The following is a 16,118-nucleotide window of genomic DNA, read 5'->3' on the forward strand; positions in this document are numbered from 1 at the left end:
CAGGGATGAATGAGGCCGTATTGTCTCTGCAGAGAGGCTTGCGACTTGGGTCCTGGCCTCAGAACCATCAGATTTGTGTGATTGCGAATCATCTGGCCGGGGTACTGAATGTGCGTACGGACAGTCTCAGTCTGCAGTACTCGACTGATCCTGAGTGGCGTCTCCATCCGGAGGTGGTCCATGACATTTTCTGGATGTGAGGGTTTCCTCAGTGAGACCTGTTTGCCACTCACAAGAACGCGCATTGCCCTTCGTTCTGCAGTCTCCTGTATCCGATGTGGGGAGAATTGGGGGATGCGTTTCAGTTAGTTTCGGGTTCACAGCTTCTTTACTCATTTCCACCCATACCCTTGATTCCCCAGGTAATGAGGAAGATTCGCCAAGACTGGGCCCAAGTCATATTACTCGCCCCGGATTGCCCCGGATGTTGTACACAGACCTCATTTACTCATTTACCTCTCATCACACCCTCCGCTCCGTCTCCCTCTCAGGGCAGACCTCCTCTCACACTCACAAGGGCAGGTTCTACACCCCCTCCTCCAGAGCCTGCACCTTCATGCCTGAAGATTGAATGGGGCAACCTGAGCTCTTTCTCTCTCCCGCCGAATGTGGTGGATGTTATCTTATCGGTCAGAGTACACTCCACCAAATCTGTCTATCCTGGTAGGTGGGCTAAGTTTATTAATTGGTGTGGAGAGAGATCGATTGACCCTTTGCAAGCCCATTTGTCTGATATTCTGAGGTTCTCTCTCCCCCTGGCTCAAAAGGGTTGTCCCGTAGCTACTGTTAAAGGTTACTTGCCCGACTTGTCGGCTTTTCTCTGTTTATTCGATCAACTCTCTTTATTTAAATCTCCCATAGTTATGAGATTCATTAAGGGTCTCACCAATAGGTTTCCTCCCACTCCCTTTATCATGCCGCATTGGGATTTGAATTTGGTTCTCCCTTTCTTGATGCAGTCTCCCTTTGAACCATTGCATAGTTGTCCCTTGAGGTTCTTAGCATTTAAGACAATGTTTCTGATTGCAATCACTTCCGCTAGGAGGGTGAGTGAGCTGCCGGCTCTTAGCTCCAAGCCTCCATTACCTCGTTTCACGCTCATAAGATGGTTCTTAGGACCAGAGCTGCTTTCCTGCCTAAGGTGGTCACTTCCTTCCACCTAGGGCAATTTATCACGTTACCTACTTTCTATCCTCCCCCTCACCCATCCAAGGAGGAGGAGAGACTTCACTGCCTGGACCCTAACAGGGCGGTCAGGTTCTACCTGGACAGGACGAAGGGCTTGAGGTTGGATGACCAACTTTTAGTTGGATATGTGGGCAAGATGAATGGCAAGGCTGTCCACAAAAGAATGCTGTCTAGGTGGATCATCCTCTGTATCAAGTTCTGCTACGCCTTTGGCCAAGAGGGAGTCTCCTGAAGGTTTTCAAGCTCATTTCACCAGAGCTAAGTCTTCTTCTTCGGCCTTAGCTAAAGGTGTTCCTATTGTAGACATCTGCAAGGCAGCAACTTGGGCTTCACTCCACACTTTTGGGAAGCACTATTGCTTAGACTCTGAGGTGAGGAGGGATGGCCATTTTGCACGTTCTGTGCTGCAGGATTTTTTGGCATGAATAGAATGCAACCTCCGCCAGGAGTGGGTCTGCTTGGAGATTCAGTTGAAAAGGTGAGGAATCCACAGCCAGATGTATCCATCAGAAGAACAAGTTACTTAACTTCTGTAATGCTTTTTCTGGTGGATACAGTATCTGTCTGTGGATTCCTCACTGACCCACCCGCCTCGGCATTGCCTGCCTGTTTATACCGAAAAATGTTTAGCATGTAAGTTATGTATGTTATTATTGTGTTTATTGGAATATTGTGGAACTGGTCACTAGGAAATGTATATATTGTAGAATTTCCAGTTTTAATTATTTGTGTATACTGTATATACTTGTGGGAATGTTGGCAGTTCACCTGCTCGCCTCGAAGGCACAGTCAAAATGGGTGGAACTGAGGTCAGTATGCTGACGAGGTCTTCTTATGGTTCCGATCACGTCATGCAGAGTTGCATGCGGAGCCATTCCATTTTGAAGTCCTTGTCGACTTGGGAGAACTATGGAGAAAAGTTTCTGTGAAATGTTGCGCATGGGGTCATTCAAAAGGTGAGGTATCCACAGGCAGATACTGTATCCACCAGAAAAAGCGGTACTGAAGGTAAATAACTCGTTCTTCTGTTACATCGACAAATGCCTTACAAACGTCCTGCACAGAAACACAGATTTCAATTTGACAAGCAGACAAAGAAGATGTCTACTGCAATGAAATTGAAATTCAACTTGTTTATTTTATTGTTCAGTTAGTTAAAACCATAACAATATACCAAATTCTAATTCTAAAAAATCTGTATCACATAAAAAATACATCTCTGTAAAAGCATAAAATCCTAGAAAGTTATATAATTGTAAAATGCTTATCATATTATTACTATGATTTAACATTAAGTTTGTGCTCGTGGATTCGTAAAAATGTAATCAATTTGCAGTTCATTTGGGGGTCGTTGGAGTCTAGTCCACATATGATAGCTGACCTGCACGATCTTATGCCTCTGTCCTGAAATGCTCGCCGCAATATTGTGGATCCGGCTGGTTGTAATGTCTTGCAGTGGCATACAAGATGAATCAAATCTTCTTTTCTATAACCACTATGCTGGCAATTTTCGTTTACTTTTAGTTTCCAGTGAGGGGCTTCCGCAAGAGTAGGGATCTGTCCGAGCCTTAACATTATTAATTTCCTCTTTACATAGATGGAATGAGTAGAGTCCAGATAGGCTGCTTGTTTCAAGGTTTTATAGGTGTTGATCAGGGTCCACGAGTGACTTCTTGTGCGAAAAATATCTTTATCGGTCAGTAATGAGTGGAACCTTGCAGCTTTATTTATTATTAATTTGAATGTTTGGTAAGGCATTTGTTTACTCCACAGCTCCCTTGCGCATGTGATCTTTAAGTAGTGTTCAAGAAATTTGTGTGCTGGCGAATATTTATCTTGATCCATTTCCTGCCATAGGGATTCATTAAGGCCGTTATTTTCTACATTTTGTTTTATTTGATATTATACTTTAATGTATGAGTAGAGCCTACCCAATGTTTCATTCATTAGCCCGAACCCCAAGCATATCTGAGCTGGTGAGGCAGTATGGAAGTAGAAGAACCTTTTTGTAAATGTGCGTTATTGGGGTTTCTGCGTCGTTTCCATGCTTTGCAGCGCTGGCGTATTATAATGTTGGCAGAGCTTTTGCTGACATTGTTAGTAATGGTTTCAAGGACGGACCCTCCAACTTCTTTGCCAGGGTTTTGAGGGCGAATGTTAGGGCCCCTTCTCGTTGTTTCGTGTACTTTTGGTGATCACAAAACGAAAGGTTGTTGTCTATGAAAAATCCCAGATATGTATAGCATGATACTTTCTCCAGCAGGTTACCCTTTAGTCTAATTCGTTGAGTCGTAGCTGTCCGATTTGTAATAAGCATCGTTTTGGTTTGAATCATTTAATTTTAGGTTGTTTGCCAACAGAAATTCGGAGAGTTCATTTAATAGCCTTCTACTGCAATGTACCACCACAAGAGTGTACTCCAAGTTCTACACAGCCTCCAGAGCTGCCAAAAATATATAGAACAGCCTCTGGCTACTTCATCGACTAGGATAACTGCTCTTCTAATTCATCTGACCCACCACCAGTACCACCCCAAGGTAGACTGAGTGAATTCTACTTTTGCCTGAAAAATACATACTTTATTCCTCTTTAGATATACATTTGGATTACAATTTTGTTTGTTTTTCTCTTCATTTGGATTGGTTTTGTGACCGTCTTTTTCCTGATTGTGAAAAGACACTATCTCCCAGAACACTCTGCTGTTGAACTTGGTTTTAACACCTCATTCTTCGTCACACAACGAGCGAAGAGACCTTTCCCTGGTGAACATTTCTGCTGTTCCTGATGGAATTTTTGGGGGAATAGGTATCCTGTGATATTTTTGAACCTACAGAAGTAATGCAATTTCCATATTGTATAAAAGGGCCCTTTTTGACAAGGTCACCCCCCATTGATTTAATGTGATTTCGACTGGAATTGCACTGGGTTCCTGCTAGCCAGTACCCGGTGCCATATCTCTTTCCCAAAACCATACAATTTTTCCCTCAATTGGCAAAACGTTTGGTACTCTCTGAAAGTCTCTAGTAAATGGTATCCCTGGTACATAGGGCCTACATACCAAAGAGGGTCCCTAAGGGCAGCAGCACAAATTGTGCCACCCTGTGGCCCCCCACTCCGAGCTCATGCAAACTGCCACTCCAGGCTGCGTGTCTTGGTACAGATGAAAGGGAGAACACTACATGGCACACAGCCTGTGTGTCATGCATACTGACACTGCATGCAGGATAGGTGAGTCACTGCTACAGCAGGCCTAAGAGCCCTAAGGCAGGGTGCACTATACTTCATGTGAGGGCATCACCACACAAGCAGATATGCCTGTGCTGGTCAGATCTATTGCTGCCAGTACAAGTGAATAGGGAAGCCATTTTGCGACCATGTGCTGGACACTGGTAGAATCAAGTTAACCGGCTACATCATCACATCACTGAGAAAAGGGATATTTGGAATCAAACATATCATATTAATAAAACCGCACTGATGCCAGTGTCGGATTGAATAATACATGCACACAGAGAAAACGTACCAGCCACTGGTGTGCTAACTGACTAATTCTAACCAGCCTGCCACCATAGATGAGTTTCTGACCCCAAGGGTCAGGGCCTCTGTTTTATGGGGGCCAGAAACCAAGCCTGCTCTAGCATGGGTTATCTTGCACCCCTGCCCACAGGATGACCTGCGTATTGGCATTCCAGCGTGGGGAGCTTCAAAAAGGCCCACCGCCTTCAGTATGCTGATCTGGCTGCTTCTCACAGGAGAGGAAACTGGCCACCTGGACAGGCGGGAAAATTGACTAGGCAAAACAGGTGTGCCCACCCACAGGCGAGCACCACCCCTAAACTGGGCTACCTGACGTGGATGCGACTTTTTAAGAAGTGACCATCTTGGTGATGGCTCATTTAGGATAGCTGAGATAGGGTCATGCCCACTTCCAACAGGAAGTGGTCATATAGGGGGCGTAGTGACCCCTGGGGTAAGTAACCCATTAGCTACTACCCTACACTCCTCTGACGCCCCAAATTCAGCAGTCAGGGGAGCCCTGGCACCAGGAAATCAGATCATGACGACCAACAGAAGAAGGGAAGAAGAGACGGGTATGCAAGAACTGCAGAAGAAGCAACTGACTGTTCACCTATTCTCTACAATTGCGTCTCGCTCTGCAAGCTGTTGATCCTCCAAAGCCTGGGAGCACTGCCAAGACTCCTCCAAAGACTCAGGAACTCCCATGGAACAGCAGACATGTTTCCCTACATCTTGCAGGTACCAAAGACTGAGCTGTGAGTCTCCAAGACTGTGGAAACCCAACATCGGATAGCACCCAAGCCACCTAGCCTGAGCTGAAGTGGGTCCCCAGTGTCAACGTGGTCCAGAGATCCTGACTACCTATGAAGGAGAAGGACACTGAAGAGCCATGAAAAGCAGAAGATGAAAGAAGAGCAACTGCCTCAGCACCATCCCTGTCTGCCTGTCTGCTGTTACCCGTTGTAACTGTGCCAAAAATGTCTCGCCCTTCAGCTGTTCTGCCTCCAAATCCTCAGAGGACTGCCTGCTTTCATTAAAGACTCATGAACTCCCTTGGAGCAGCATAGCTTCTTCCCTGCATCCAACAGGCACCCCAAAGAAGACTGGGAGGGCTCCGGACCATAAAAACCGGACTCCGCAAAACACCACTGCACCCATGCTTCCAAGCCCGGGCTGAATCAGGCCAACAGTGCCAGCTAGTCCCCCGGCCCTATGGAGACAAAGCCCACCTTGGACTTACCCTCCGTGGACGTCCCGATGCCGCCTGCAGCCTCTGTTTGCAGGCCCCTTCTACTGTGAATGCTCCTGGTTACGAAAATCCGCCGCCCCTGGAGAAGAGGACCAAAGGCGTCCCCAGGCATCCCAAGAGTTGAACCCCCTGCTGGCTCAGCGCCATTGGTCCCCCAGTCTGAGCCTGCAGCCTCTTTATTGACACACCAATCCCCATAGACTTGAATGGGTCACCCAACGCTGTAAGGCACCTCTGCACCTAGCCGCCCCAGTGTTGCCCCAACTGAACTGTTGGTGCTGCCTTGGGCCTTGCCCCATACTCTCCTTAAGTCCAGAAGATGGATCCCGTAAGTTGCTGTTGAGTCCCCAAATGCAATACATGCTTGCTTCCTAAGTTAACATTTCCGCAAAGTGCTTCAATTATGATTTAAAGTATCGAAAACCTGTTTTTGTCAAACCTGCTAATTTAAAAAGTGCTTACCTGATTGTGATGATCTTGGTGACTAAAGTTATATGAAGATATGTGTTATTTATATATATTGGCGTGGATCTCCTTATTGAGATGTGTGCATCATTTGTTGACTATTGTGTGGATGTACAGATGTGTAACACTCCTCTCTGATAATCCTAAGGCTTCTCGACCACACTACCCACTAGAAAAGCACCTTAGGATTGCTAGAGCAAGCCCCTGTCCACTATCAAAGGAATACCTGGACTCTTTGCATAGTATACCTCTTTTTGGCATACCCTAAATAGAACCAGCTTCCTACACATATCTATTCACAATTTCTTTGCATGACTATCACTCCTAGTACTATCTCTAATGATGGTGACATTTATTTAATTATTTATAACTTTGATACAGTGCATGCCATGCTAGATGATCTGCAGCATTCAACTGTTTTTTATGTAAATGAAATGTATGATGGCATGGCTAATTATGTTGAAATGTTCTATTTCACCATTATGGTCACCATTTCCTGCATAAAGCAAGTACTTCACATGCAGTATTTATTTACACACAATGGGAACACTGCCCTACACCACCACGGGTAGCTCAAAAGCATTTGCACAGAACATTGCATTTTTTTTCTGGTCACAATCAAGCTGACCCAGAGTCTTATTATTATAAACTGACACCCTCACGGGCTAAGAAAACGGTGCTCACTGACACCAAGCTGGTTTCACCAAGCTGATTTATTCTGTATCTTTAATTTCCCAGCTGTCTGTACAAGTGTTTGACTTTTGGAAAGACCATGTTGATTTGAAATCCATTTGGGGAACTAAGGATTGGCAGGTTCAGGGGAAGAAGACCTTATTTAGACTTGCCTTATACCACAACAAATGAACGGCTGTCTGGCACTATTTCTTGACAAAATCAAAGGATTTAGGATCAATAGGCCAGACCCACATTACTAGCAGAAACAACAATTAGGGGTGTTAACTTATAGTGTCTGGAAGTTGTGCCTTCATTGGCTTAAACAATCCACACTGTCTCAAGCGAAACAACACTTGTCCCTTTCTTTCTGATGACATGGGATTACAAGACTTCTTGCTAGGGCCTCAAAGACCACGTCAAAAGCGCTTTCTGTATGCAATATGCAATGAAGTGTGGAAGTTGTCACTGTAGGAGGTTGCTGAGAGATTGCGCGAAATTGACAGGGCAAATTTAGAAAGGGCTCTTGCAGTGGTAGACAATGTTAAATGTTAAATGTCGTATACTTGTAAAGCGCACAGCTGCCCCAGCAAAGGGGCGTCCCGGCGCTGTATACCGCTGGGGAACCCGTCCTGGCTTTCCCTGTGGGATGGTCCACACTGGGAATCCCCAAGGTGGAGCCAGGCATCCCCGGCGTTGATGGGGCCGTTGTGGAGATTAAGCAAGCTAATGCCCAGAGTTGCCGAGTGGGACCCCAGGTTAGAGTAGGCACCGAGGCGAGAATTGTCGAGTCCGCTGACCCTGGTCCACGACCCTGACGCGTCGGGAATTGAACCCTGGTCCCGGGCCGACTTCTGCTCCCGGGTCTGCTGCCTCTAACCAGTGAGCCACACCACTCCACAATGGTATGATCAATCAATCCACCAGCATTTACTCTCTGGGTAACATCGTCTTGACTTGACATCATACAGGGTGACATCTGTTCTTTACAATATAGGCAGTTGCAGCTTAGGGCGATCATGTTACTTAGTTTGACTCTACAGACACTTTGTGCTGGTCTCGTTCCATTTAAAGACCTTCAAGCTACGAGTTTGTTTCTGCCATTAAAATCTAACAAAACAACAAACCTTCATGGCAAGGAAGGACGCAACATACACAATGTTAAATATAGAGTAGGTTTTCCTTCACTGTTGCAGAAATGCCTTCCGCGGATTGGATATTCCACCGGTTGATATCTCTGCCAACTTTGACATTTAATTTCCAGTACTGCCTACAACATCATCAAGTGGGCATCTGAGTCGCTAGGAAAAAGGGTATGTACACGAGTCATAGATCTTACCTTTCAAATTCCAATGTCGGAATAGGGAGACTGAGTTTTTTCTTAACTGGACTGACTGCGAAAGTACCTTGGGACATTCCTTGGTTTGCAGGGAAGTTTCGCTTCATGGTGCTTGCATTGCGTGTAAGGTAAACTTGTCATGTTATTTAAATGGTTCTCCGGCTGCTATGATCCATCCCGCTTTCAGATTACTCTCGAATGGGAGTTACTTCATGCTGAATGGTCAAGGCTGCTCTGGGATGAGACGGGGAATTGCCTATCTGGTAACGGCCTCTGCGGTTGTGACCTGTTGCACACAAGTACTATTTCCACCTACTCGTACACTTAAGGATGCAAATCTTTGACAGTCTTTAAAGCTTGCAAACGTGTGTTTTGATGCTTTAAGCAGACTGAAAGCCTTGTTCTTCCAGAAAGATGTGGCCCTAATGTCTGCAGGGGAGGTGTTTTATCATCAAGTTGCAAGGTCCTCTGCTGAGATACAGTCGCTACTCCCCACTATTTTCCTTCACCATTCTCGAGACTTTGCGCACCACATTTTTAATATGTGTAGTACTGCACCTTTTTAAGACAATTGGCTTCAGGCTAATTAGCACCTTCCAGAAGGTCTTCTGAGTTATTCCATCATTCTTACACTCGGTGCTTGGAAGCATTTTTGGAGGCTTACTTCTTGTCCTGTTCCTAGTTGTTGGGACACTGTTTTTATTTTTTCTCCTCCGCAATGCATGCCCCATTACGAGGCCAAATGGGGATAGCACTACCACACGTGCTCCTGTGTCAAGAATGCATGATACAATGCTTTGGCGCACCCGTGCTTCAGGAACTTAATGACCACTGGTTCTTGTCCTTTCGGCCTGTCTGGCTTCATTGTGTGCAGCCCGTTTTCCGTTGTCTGCTGTTCACTTTTGAAAGTGCTGTGGACATATGCTTGGGAACGCAACTGGTTCAGCCTCCGGACATTGACCTAACGGGCCACTTGTACCGTTGTCGTTCACAAATGCCCCAAAATGCAAACTATGAGCCTTCCTCAGATGCCTCAACTACTGGTGATTTGAATCCTGTCTCGCCATCGGCAGATTCAGCACTGGCTGTTCATCCCGTGGTGGACGCTGAGGGGAATGGACTGAGACTTATCTGGTCTGTAGCCCTGTTGCGTTGGGTGCCCCTGCAAACATCATCTGCCATTGCTGAGAACAGCAATGTTTCGTCTACTCCTCAGAACATATAAACAATCTGGCAGTTTTCGAGTTGTTGGAACTTTTTAATTCTGGCATGTTTTTAACATCCCAAATTGTTTTGAAATTTGCACCACCTTCTATAATTGCTTTTTAACTTAGCTTTTACACTTTTAAAATGTGGCTTTCTGAATGCTTTTGCCTTCAGACTAGATTAGTGCCTTTTTATACTTTTATTGTTTTATTTTTATACATATATGTTTAGCATTGTTTTTAGATAGCTTCCATCCAAGGAGTGAGTGTCACATGGTTACACTAGGCCTGGTTAAGAAACACCATTTTACATGCTCACTTTCTTAAGTTGCTGTTGTGTCCTTAGTGGAAAGACACCAGGAGCCAGGTAGTATGTTCAAGACTTGTTTATTCAGTCTTCAGATCAGGTTACATATTAGATGACTCCAGCCAGCCTAGTGTGGTACCAGCCCCACCAGGAGCAGCCTCCCTAGCTGCTCAGCCCATCTCCAACTGCCACATTCATCCCACTCAGTCACCCAGGCATTCCACGCATTCCAGGCACACCAACATTCTAATACCAAGACACACTCTGGCTGAGCAGCTAGTGGCAGCAGGGCTAGAATACATGTTATATAATTATGTAGGATATAACATTACCTCTTTTTCTTTAAACAAAAGAAAACAATTACATTGCAATACAAACACATTACTAATCACAAAGATGCAATAAATGAAAATAGCATCAAAGAGGATGGAATCATTAAAACAGGTGAAAATCAACAATAGAAGAAATTGCGAATCTCTAGAATGCAGCGATGAAAAATCATTACTAGAACATATTTCTAAACTGTAGGATGCAGCGATGACAACAAAACATCAGAAGAGAAAAACACGCTGTAAAGGAAAGATGGTTAAGATAAATACAACTTAATTGCAAAATCCCCCATCCCCCTTCAAAAGAGAATTTTTAAAACACTTCAGAACATTGCATTAAGTTCCAAATACTCTGTGCTAAAGGTAAAATTACCTAGAACTTAGTCCCAAAAATAGGAAAAACCAACCAAATGGGTCGTCACCAATATTTACAACCATAAAGGTACTGTGCACAACTAAGACAGGGATCCCACAACCAACCCCGCATAGGAGTTCACCCAGATACACACTTATAAGAACAAACTCATGAAGTAACTTCCTCGTGAAGATTACATACCCCAAAGTAGGAGCAGCACACTAATAAACTCTTGAAGCAACCCCGTCGTGGAAGTTACATACCCCAGAGTTGGAGTAAGACACTTTCCCATTGAAAACATACAAAAAGGGAACTGACTGAGGATTAAGACCATCCCTCATGTAAAGGAACAGTGAAAACAACACTCTAAAAACTTTAACCCGTGGCATCACAACATTAATAGGCTGTAAGAAAACATAATAAACTCTAAATATAATTTACACTACTGTCTCTAAACTCAAAACAATAAACGCTCTGAAACACACCGGTGAGCGATGTCTCACCTGAGTTGTGATCACTATCACTTTCCCTGTAAAAGAGAAAACAAAACAACACAAACTATTTTCACAACTATTTTCTCATTTCCTTCGACATATATGAAACGAAGGTACATCAAAACCTGTGCTGCAACATGTAGAATGATAATTACTTGAACTGTGCAGATAACTAATACAGCCAAACCTCACAGCACAGATGGACTCCGACATACTTGAAGCGGAGAAACTCAAACAGAAACACCTAAACTGTTCAAAATTAAAGATATGCTGAATGTACATTACACCTGACATCAAAGAAACAGAGGTTTTCTTAAGGAGATTCCAATTAAAAAAACGATCAGAAGCAAAGGAGATTGAGCACTCCACGTTGTAGCATAACTCATGTCGACCTTAAAAAACTTTATTAACATAAGGCACGAACACCGTGGTTGGCAAAATGATGGAGTAACACATTCCGATGGAATAAGAAAAACGGCATTGCTTCAGAAAGGAACCACTTGAAGGTGACACCACAAGATGGCAGCACGTTGTCGACGTCGTACAGAGTGGCTCACGGTGCGTCCATGCACCAAACGTCCAGAAGAACCGGATGACGAAGTAGAGACTGTAAACTATGCCGGAGGACTGCTCGTGACCAGAAGCTCGCGCAGGTAAGCGCGTGAATGTAGAGTAGAATTTGAAACCTGGAGAATAACCATCAGCAGTCCGCCGGGTCTGCCAAAAACCATTTTCAAAGTGCCTCGAAAATACACCATGTCACTGGTGAACAGCAAATACCACAAAACGATTGCCACGCTGATTGTCACATGTGAGGCAGAAACACACGCCGCGCATGCAAAACACATGCAAGTCGCCTGCAAAACTCAGCAGCGGCACCTTGTTCCCCTCGAAGTAGTCTGACTCCACAGCGTCATGCAGACTGGCAACTGTGTTTTTTTTTTTTTAACTATTACAGCTATCATTATCTCCAGGCAAGATGTAATTTCCACATCAGCATAGTCACTTCAAGCAGGCAATGAAGACTGCAAAACTTTAGAAACAGATCGCTAATAACACTGTCATTGTAGTTTTGAGGGCTCTTTGGATCGCTGCAACTGCCATTAAACACAACAAATGCTAACTTTCTCTGTGCAGCCATTCCACGCAGTAAAATGTTGCTACTACAAAAACACACTATGTATTGTCACTACAAGCTGTTAGGTGACAAATTCTTGTTCTTTGTAACTACACATCCCAAATTAGTATCTTGACTGTAAATACACCATAAGCTCAGTAGAACGCTGTGAGTGTAACTCCACCATCTGGTCTTTTTTTTTGACAGGACATGCCAAAGAATTGTGCCTTCAACTCTTTATAGTCACTTTACTTTAAAAGGCACACTTCACACAATAGTGTGATGTGGCTGGTACACCAACACCTGGTTGTAGCGACGCTACCCATCCAACTCAGTCATTCTTGTACTGTACCAAGTGGCTGGAACTCCAGGTGAGGTTGTAGTTTAACTACTCCAACTCACTGTAGACCTCTGTGGCTGGAACACCCAAAATCGGTTGTAGCTGTGCTACTCCTCCAACTCACAGTCGCTGTAGTATTCCCAGGCTGTAGTGTCAGTTGGTGATGACACTGCTTGTTGGGGCTGCCCGTTGGAAGGACACTGGTGGGGCTGGCACTGGCTTGCCTGGAAATACCTTCTTTTTTCTTGTAGTTGCTTGTAGGATCTCTTGGTTACTCTTTAGTTCCTTAGTTGCTTTGTTTCTTTGATGTACCAAGAGTCTCTAAGGTTCAAGACTGTCCTCTTCTCCAAAATAATGTTGTGTCCTTAGTGGAAAGACCCCAAACAGAACGGAGGATCCCCTTATGACGGATGTCAGGGAGGGGGAGTTAAATATGTATCAAGGAAGTCCCTGTTGTACGTAGCAGCCTATGATTGCTGAGGCAGATAAATCTCCAAGGGGTATTTACACAGTACAAGGGGTGCACTAACCGACAATCCAAATATAAGCAAGCAGCAGAAATGCACTGTGATTAAGTAACGGGCACATACAACAAGATAAAAATATTTTCAACATTTATTCAAACCTCCCAAATGGGTTACAATCTAAAATATATTTAAAACCAACTAAAAGAACCTTTTATGAGAGGTATCACATTCAATCAATTACAATAAAATATCCAAAAAAGTTGACGCGGCTTTTCGGTGTCTTTCAATCTTTACACCTTCATCAGGACAAACAAAAATATTTTGGAGTATCTATAAATTAAACAACAAAGATTTAGTACCATTTCATGTTTCTCTTTTTACTACATCACAGCTTGCTCCCTTTCTTTAGGTCTATTAACATTCCCTTGAGGCTACCAGTCCTTGTTCACATAGCCTTCGTATCACCTGTGCAGTTCTCATTCCCCCAACTATACATATTTTCTCTGTGTTACTATTCGTGAAAACATTTTTTTTCAATTACCTGTATTGTATCTACAGACTGAGATTTATCAATTTCTTCTAGTCTTTTGTCTTGACGTGGACTCGGGTATTATAATTGTACCACGTTTAGAAGCTACAGGAAGTATACAAAAGTTGTATTAAAACACCAAAATTCTGTGTTTTTGCTATAGCGACAAAACTATATTGTTTATATGTTGGTGACTCAAGTCTTCTCCATTGACTGTTTACCTTATATTTTTAGCTTCCGCGTTTTCTAATTGCCCGGAGGAACCACCATTTCTTGATAGCGAGGGTTTCTAAGTTCAGGAGTTTCTTAATCCCCTATGTGGATAAAGGAACATATATCTTCCCTCAGCAGACTTCAACTGAGAGTGGGGGGGGGATGTTTAAGGGGGGGGTTAATATTTGTATTTCCTTCAAGAGGGTACTCACCAAACCAGGATTGGTTAGGTGGGGCGGTGTGCTCTTTCAATTGTGCACCTCCACTTGGTAGTCTAGTATTCAGGATAGCGATATCTATAGGGAAAAGTGCATTACTTAGCATTGTATAGGTTCTTATATGAGACATCTTAAAATTCACCCTATGGCATTCAACTGATTCTTAAAAAAGCTTAAATAGGGCAACCATCTCTAGCTGTCTATAGATTTCCTACCCGTAATATGCTGATCTTATTCTAATGATGTTATAGAGTTACCAATTCATACTCAGAAGGGCTGGTTTCCCCACTTTGTTCTAAGTACATAGGGACAGAGTCTCTCCCTTAAGTGGTCATTTTTCTCTTAACTCCGCTACTCTGAACCAAGAACACTCCACATTTTTACATACCTCTAGGTTTTTCGATGGCCTCCCTGTTCCAGCTCAACTGATTCCTATTTACGTCATGTGAGGAATACTGTCAAGCTCTACATCAAGCCAGGCAGCTCGATAACACCAACCCACAGGTGATGGGGAATTAGATCATCCTACAGGGATTTGGCAGATTCATTCAGCCTAGACATGATATGTTAGGATGCGCTAGGTAGGAGTGCAATACATTACAGTACTTTAATACAAGCATATATTTCCTGTAATCAACAAAATATTCGAGCTGTTTATCTTTTTCACCATTCTTGTAATCCTAATCGCATTATTCTGTTTCTTTCTATTGATTATTGCAGCACAAGTATTTTACTCAACAATCCTAATGCTTCAATAAATATTGAAACTCTTTACTGTGTATTTCTTGTGTATCTCTTTGGGTATGCATATGTAACTACGCAAAAGGGTTCTAGATGTATTACCAGGATTTTCTTGGGGAGTCAGGATTGTCATGTTCTGAGGTTGCACATCCATATGTTACCCTGTCAGGTTAGGAGTATTGATGGTGCACTGTGAACTAGTAGGGCTTTGGCCAGCATATCCGTATGGTGTGCGTGCAATCAGTCTCCCACAGTTATGATGGTTATGTTGTCCTACAAATGTACCATTATACTTGGGAAAGCATGAGCCGTATAACAGGAGCTCCTATGTCCTGTATGCCTTTACGCCAATACCACTTCTGCCCAGAATTCTCAAGACGATCGGGAACGACCAGGACCAAGTCATTCTCGTGGCTCTGTATCAGGCATGGAGAGTCTGGTATCTGGAGCTGCTGAGCATGACCCTCAGTCCTCCTGTCAGGCTGCCTCTTCGAGAGTATCTTCTGTTGCAGCAACAGGGCCGGGTTCTACACCAGAACCTGCGCACCCTCCACTTCCTTGCGTGGAGATTGAGCGGTGACTTGTACCATGGTGTGCTTCCCACAGCGTTGAACTCCTTTCTGCACCCTCATCTAACATTTGGTTCTGTTGTTTGCAATGTCTTTAAGCCCAGCAGGGCTCTCTCTGGACACAGTTAAGGGTTATCTCTCTGCCATCTTGACATTCTTGCAGTTGCCAGACCAGCCTTCTCTCTTTAAGATACGCCATTCCTTATGCATCAGTGGGACCTCAACCTGTTTCTCACCTTTCTCATGTGTGGGCCATTCGAGCCTGTACACAATTGCTCTCTTAGGTTCTTGACATTTAAAACTAACTTTTTAGTGGCCATAACATTGTCCAGGAGTGTCAGCAAATTGCTGGCCCTCTCTGCACACCCTCCTTATACCACTTTCTATCTGGACAAGTTGGTTCTCCGGACCCGTGCCTTCTTCCTTCCGAAGGTTGTGACTCCCTTCCATGGGGACCAGCACATCACCCTGTCTACCTTTTTTGCTCCACTTCACCCCTGCAAAGAGGAGAAGAGACCTAAAAAGAGCTTTGTCATTCTACCTTGACTGCACAAAAGAATCCCGCGTGGATGATCAACTCTTTGTGGGCTATGAAGGAGCAAAAAAAGGGAAAGGCAGTGCAGAAAAGGACCATCTAGTGATGGATTATCCTCTGCATTTAGATCTCCTATGCACTGGCCCTGAGGGCTTGCGAGCTGACGCCACCAGTGCCTAGGCTGTGACCACTGAGTTAGCATACAGTGTTCCAGTCCTAGAAATCTGTCAGGCAGTAATCTGAGCCCCACTGCAAACACTACTGACT

General features: G+C 44.1%; 1 protein-coding gene across 1 annotated transcript in view; it reads left to right on the forward strand.

Annotated features, from left to right (window-relative positions):
* IGSF9B (immunoglobulin superfamily member 9B) overlaps window positions 1-16,118 on the forward strand; it is a 1,214,248-nt gene that overhangs the window by 901,551 nt on the left and 296,579 nt on the right. The window lies entirely within an intron of this gene.

The sequence above is a fragment of the Lissotriton helveticus genome, chromosome 3_1 (genome assembly GCF_964261635.1).
Source record: "Lissotriton helveticus chromosome 3_1, aLisHel1.1, whole genome shotgun sequence".
Taxonomy (NCBI): Eukaryota; Metazoa; Chordata; class Amphibia; order Caudata; family Salamandridae; genus Lissotriton; species Lissotriton helveticus.